The sequence below is a fragment of the Triticum aestivum genome, chromosome 6A, assembly GCF_018294505.1.
Source record: "Triticum aestivum cultivar Chinese Spring chromosome 6A, IWGSC CS RefSeq v2.1, whole genome shotgun sequence".
NCBI lineage: Eukaryota > Viridiplantae > Streptophyta > Magnoliopsida > Poales > Poaceae > Triticum > Triticum aestivum.
The window spans coordinates 587,169,942-587,176,715 of NC_057809.1; positions in this window are offsets into that span (position 1 = coordinate 587,169,942).

Genomic DNA, 6,774 nt, shown 5'->3' on the forward strand with positions numbered 1-6,774 from the left:
GGGGCGCACCAGCCCACTAGGGGCTGGTTCCCCTCCCACCTCAGCCCATGGGGCCCTCCGGGATAGGTGGCCCCACCCGGTGGACCGTCGGGACCCTTCTGGTGGTCCCGGTACAATACCGGTAACCCCCGAAACCTTCGCGATGGCCGAAACTGGACTTCCTATATATAAACCTTTACCTCCGGACCATTTCGGGACTCCTCGTGACGTCCGGGATCTCATCCGGGACTCCGAACAACTTTCGGGTTACTGCATACTAATATCTCTACAACCCTAGCGTCATCGAACCTTAAGTGTGTAGACCCTACGGGTTCGGGAGACATGCAGACATGACCGAGACGCCTCTCCGGTCAATAACCAACAGCGAGATTTAGATACCCATGTTGGCTCCCACATGCTCCTCGATGATCTCATCGGATGAACCACGATGTCGAGGACTTAATCAATCCCGTATTTAATTCCCTTTGTCAATCGGTATGTTACTTGCCCGAAACTCGATCGTTGGTATCCCAATACCTTGCTCAATCTCGTTACCGGCAAGTCACTTTACTTGTACCATAATGCATGATCCCGTGACCAACCCATTGGTCACATTAAGCTCATTATGATGATGCATTACCGAGTGGGCCCAAGAGATACCTCTCCGTCATACGGAGTGAAAAATCCAAGTCTCGATTCGTGCCAACCCAACAGACACTTTCGGAGATACCCGTAGTTCACCTTTATAGCCACCCATTTACGTTGTGACGTTTGATACACCCAAAGCACTCCTACGGTATCCGGGAGTTGCACAATCTCATGGTCTAAGGAAATGATACTTGACATTAGAAAAGCTCTAGCAAACGAAGTACACGATCTTTGTGCTATGCTTAGGTTTGGGTCTTGTCCATCACATCATTCTCCTAATGATGTGATCCCATTATCAATGACATCCCCATGTCCATAGTCAGGAAACCATGGCTATCTATTGATCAACGAGCTAGTCAACTAGAGGCTCACTAGGGACACATTGTGGTCTATGTATTCACACATGTATTACGATTTCCGGATAATACAATTATAGCATAGATAATTATCATGAACAAGGAAATATAATAATCATTTTATTATTGCCTCTAGGGCATATTTCGAACACAACTGGAGGGTGTGCAAACAATGATACAGTAAAAAGAAGTAAAATAAAAATTAATAAATTACACACATATCGGGACACCACATACTTCTAATCCTTCTACACAGTTAAGTTGGTGCGCTTGCAGTTGCATGTGAGATCCATTACATGCAGTTGCACGCCAAGGCGGACATGCAACTAGATTGCACGATTTGTAATAAAACACCACTGAGTTGCAATCGTGTGGAAGGCATGCCGTTGCAACCGGGGGCAACACTTGCAGTTACGCGCCTAGTGGCGGACATGCAACTACCCCCTTGCCCGACAAATCATCACTAAGTTGTGGACATGTTGAAATACATGCAGTTGCATGCCAGTGGCAGAAATGCAAGCCCCCCTTCCAACAGAACATCGCTGAGTTGCAGTCGTGTCGAAGACATGCAGGGCGACACTTGCATTTGCATGCCTAGTGGAAGACATGCAACTAGCCCCTCCCCTCGAAAAAACACCACTAAGTTGTGGACATGTTGAAAACATGCAGTTGGAGTCGGGTGGGACACTTGAAGTTGTTTGGCCAGTAGAAGAACTGCAGATGAAATCGGGTGTGACACTTGCAATTGCATGGCCAGTATCATAGATGCAGTTGCAGTTGGGAGTGAAATTTGCACTTGCGTGCACAATAGCAGACATGCAACCGCCCCCTCCTCGGACAAAACAACACTGAGTTGCAGCTGTGTCGTAGACATGTAATTACAGTCGGGGCCGACACTTGAATTTGCGTGCCTAGTGGCAGACATGCAACTACACTAGTGCAGAACTGGGCAATAGCACCGGTTCGTAAGGCGCTTTAGTGCCGGTTCCATAACCGGCACTAAAGTGTGGGCACTAAAGCCCCCCCCCCTATAGTACCGGTTCAGCACGAACTGGTGCTAAAGGGCAACCACGTGGCACGAGCCAGCTCCGGGGGCCGGGAGCCCTTTAGTACCGGTTGGTAACACCAACCGGTACTACAAGGTTTGGGTTTTTTTGGTTTTATGATTTCTTTTTCATTTAATTTTGTGTTTTCAATTTAATTCTTTTTCGTTTGCTGGTATTTTACGATACTACACATTGTACACGTTATGCATATATATATATATATATATATAGAATTTCTAGTAGAACCAATCATATATATATATCATCAAATGTCTCACAAACCACCATATTAATTCACACATACACACATGTATAGCTATATACAATTTCTCCTACATGTTGCCTTTGGAGCCAGTGGCATTAGCCTAATTGGTGCCATCGGAGCACGATGACAATTGGGAGTGGTTCATGGGGGTGGTAGCGGGTAATGGTATTCTCCCTTCGGATCTATGACCTGGTCGAGCAAAAATCCCGCTATTTCCTCTTGAACTGCTTGTACGCGCTCCGTTTCTAGGAGCTTGTCCCGCACCTCTGTGAACTATTAAGAAGGAGATCAATATGCATGTTTATTAGTTGTGTGACTAGATATCGATAATGGTGAAAAATTGTGAATAGTGTTCTGACAAACGTACCCATTCCTGTCTTTGAGATCTGCTCCTTTCAGACGCCATCATGCGAATGTTCTCGCAAACGCAGTATGCACACAGATCAGTCCCCTGCGCCTGCTTTACGGCCTTTACGAGAATGGAATTTCATCAGATAATAATTAATCAAGCATGATAATTAAAGAGATGGTAGCTAGCTAGCTAGCTAGCTAGTACTACTTAATTACTTACCTTGGGTCGAAACCATTTCAGCTTTTGTTTCCATTCGCCTTTAGTGACGCAGATGAACCTTGCCCAAGCCCTGCCCGCCGACAAAGAAAATGAATAAAGGGGTTATTAAATAGTTCATATCATGAAATGACGAACTAAATAGGCCGAGATATATAGTTAATAATGATTGAAATTACCTGTTGACTATCCCAAACAAGATGTTATAGTCAGTATTTGCTTTGAGTAGTGGGTCCAGTATTTCAACTGTTTTGGCGTCAACTTTAATGATATACAGGATCCAGTGAAATCTGCTTGCACACATGTTTGCATGTCTTAATTAAGCGGGCATATGTAAGCAAAAACATGTAGCTAGCTAGTAGGCAAAAACAGAGAATTTGTAGTACAAGACAGTGTGACTCACTAGAAGTTGTAAGGAAGTAGTATATCTTCATTGTATTTGAGGCGCTTCAAGAACTCTAGCATGCTTTCCTCTACATGCTTTTCATGATATGGATCTATTTTCCATGTGTATTCATTAACGGTGTTTGGGTCAATGAACCCAATGCCATAGCGTCCACCTTTTTTCATTTCATACATCTTCATCCTGCATAATACCATAGAAAAGAATATAGTGAGGATAATTACAGGTAATGATTGATCAAAAGGATCACTACAGCTAGCTTGAGACTTAAATTACAGAAAGAAATCACTTACAGACAATAGCAACTGACGATAGATTTGTCGAGTGTGTCTTGATTGTATAACTGAAACAATTCATTATACTTAACGGCCACAGCTTTCTGATGGTAGTAATGATCCTTCTTGACTTCCACCATGAGGGACTCTCGATTGGAACTCTTGGTAATGTCCATGTACCATTGATGCAATTCATACATTCTCGTTGGGAGCTTCTTGACCTCATCTGGCTTGACCAAAGGTTCGCCCCGGACATATTTCCGTTTTATTTCCTCCTCTGTAAGCACAAGCATGGGCTCGATCTCGAGGAGTTGTCCAACAGTGATGTTGAGAATTTCAGCCTGCGTTATACGCTCCTCGGTTATTACCACATTGCCCACCTCAGGAACATAAACTGTTTGCCCACAATAATATTGGGCACGCGTATTGTCACATGTTGTTGGCACAACAAGCGAGGGGATCGATTGCGCCGCCTGTTCTCCCAGCTGGGGAACGGTTTTCCCACATTTTTGATAGCTGCTTGTTGTTTGCTCGAGCTCGAGCTCGCCTCCTTCTGTAGACGTGCTCGATTTAACTTCTTGATGTGGCGCTCATAGTCTGTGTCAACAGGCTTGGGAGCTGGTGGTTGAGCCATACGAATGAAGTGGTCAATCTTTTCCGTAGGCACTTTCTCTCGTGGCGGTAGTGGCGGTTTCGGTCCAAAATGGGCGTCCACTTCTGCCCGCACTATGGCATTGGTTTGCTCCTCGGTCCTGTCGTAAGCCCTCTGAGGAAGAGGAGTAGTGAGGCTTGGACCATATTTATATCGCTTGCCTCCGCCTGTACTTCCTGTACTACCTCGACTCATACCGCTATGCACCATAGCTGCAGGGTGTCTCTTCTGCGATTGCTGAGGCGGCGGAGACGGCTGACGGGGCTGAGTTGGACGAGGAGGAGTGGCTTGAAGCTATGCCGGACTTGAAGGAGGAGTGGCCTGAAGTTGTGCCGGACTTGGAGGAGTAGTGGACGTCTGACGTTGTGTCAGACTTGGAGGAGGAGTGGCCTGACGCTTTGCCGGACTTGGAGGAGGAGGAGTGGCCTGACGCGTTGGTGGACTTGCAGGAGCGGGAGTCTGCTGACTCGGTAGCGGACTTCGACGAGGAGTGGCCTGACGTGTTGGTGGACTTGCAGGAGTGGGAGTCTGCTGACTCGGTGGTGGACTTCGACGAGGAGTCGGCTGACGCGGTGTCGGTGCCTTCTAAAGATGATGCAATCGTTTCTCCATAGGATGATACGATCTTTGGCCTCTCCGAGTGTGTGTTCGTCGTCACCTCCGGGAATGTCAAGCTCTAGCCCTGAATATTGATCCAACAGCTCATCAACCAAGACACGAGCATAGCCTGCTGGAATCGGGTTGCAATGGAAGGTTGCCTCGGGGGGATTTGTAAAAGCAACGGCGTCCGCCACCTTCATGGATATGTTCTTAATTTTGAAGTGTAGCTCGCAATTAGTGTTCTCCATGATGTCATCCACGGGGTATCTATCCAGCATTGCGTCGCCCGGGGCGGAACCCACGCTGCTTCTCGGCATGGATGGGGCGGTGCTATCCAATGCTGGATCATCCGGTATCTGCTGCATCTGCTGAGACCCCCTTTGCTAGCTAAGTGAGTCGATCTGCTCCTGCTGCCGCTGGAATTTGACTGCCAAGTCCGCGTGCTTTGATTCTAGGCCTTGAACGCGTTCATAGTCCAGCTTCCTCTGCTCCTCCTCCATCTTCCTCTTCTTCTCCTCCGCAATCTTCCTTCTCGCACGGGTTCTATAGTCGACGTTCCAGTCTGAAAACCCCTCATACCACGGAATAGCGCCCTTGCCTCGTGTTCTTCCCGGGTGTTCAGGATTTCCCAGGGCACGCGTAAGCTCGTCGTTCTCTCTGTTGGGCTGGAACATCCCTGATCGAGCCTCTTCTATTGCAACAAGTAGGTTATCGTCGGCTCCGTTCAGACATGCCTTCGTCGAAACTTTGCCTGTCTTCGGGTCCAACTCCCCCCATGCGCATAGAACCAAGTCCTGCACCTGGGGGGCCAGCTCCTAGTAACCGGACTGACACCTACATCCTCCATCTCTTTCTCAAACTTATCCCACTTAGGCATTGCCACCGCGTAGCCACCTGGCCCCAGCTTATGGAACTTATCCTTTTTTTGGCATTCTCCTTGTTTATTCTCGACCGTTCCTTAGCTAATTCCGAATCCTTGCATTTCACGAAATCGTCCCAATGAGCACTTTGCTTCTCTAGTGTTCCCTTGAATACTGGAGTCTTCCTTCCTCCCTTGACGTACTTGTCCCATTCATGATTCTTGTGGTTCTTGAATGCAACCGCCATCTTCCTAAGAGTAGCGTCCTTGACTTTCTGCACATCTGCTTCTGTGAAATGATCTGGTAGGGTGAAATGTTCCATGAGACTATCCCAAAGCAGACCTTTTTGTCTGTCGTCGACAAAAGTAAGATTTGGACGTGGCTTTGCTGGCTCTCTCCATTCTTGAAGGGAGATTGGGAGTTTGTCCTTCACAAGAACTCCGCACTGATGAACGAACTTGTCCGCAATCTTCTTAGGCGCTAATGGTTCACCATTAGGTCTGATGGCCTCGATATTGTACTTTACGCCCTCCTTCAACTTTTTGTTCGGGCCTCGTTTCGTCCTGTTACCTGAAGATTTGCTCGATCCGGATGGTTGAAAGAAGAAAGATCGATTCGTTAATATATCTTGAAGTCATTTAAAACTTGTGATGATCACTAGATGCCTGCTTATATAAATATATATACCTCGCCGGTCTTTGATGTTTCAAGATCAACATTTTCTTCGTCATCATCATAATCATAGTTCATGACTTCATCAATTCGGTCGTCACGATCGAATATCATATCACCCTCCCAAGTGTTGTTTAGAAATTCGGAGCCGTCATAATATTTCTATATAACTAACATTTCTATAACATTTCTAACACTGCTATATAACTAAAATTTCTAATATTTCTATAACTAAAAACAGAAAAAAAATTATAACATTTCTATATATATAACTAACATTTGTATAACATTTCTAATATTTCTATAACTAAAAAAAAGAAAATTTTCTAACTTTTTTATAACTATTTCTATAACTAAAAATCAGAAAAATTTCTAACAATTCTAACTATTTTATAACTATTTCCATAACTAAAAAACTGAAAAATTTCTAACAATTCTAACATTTCTATA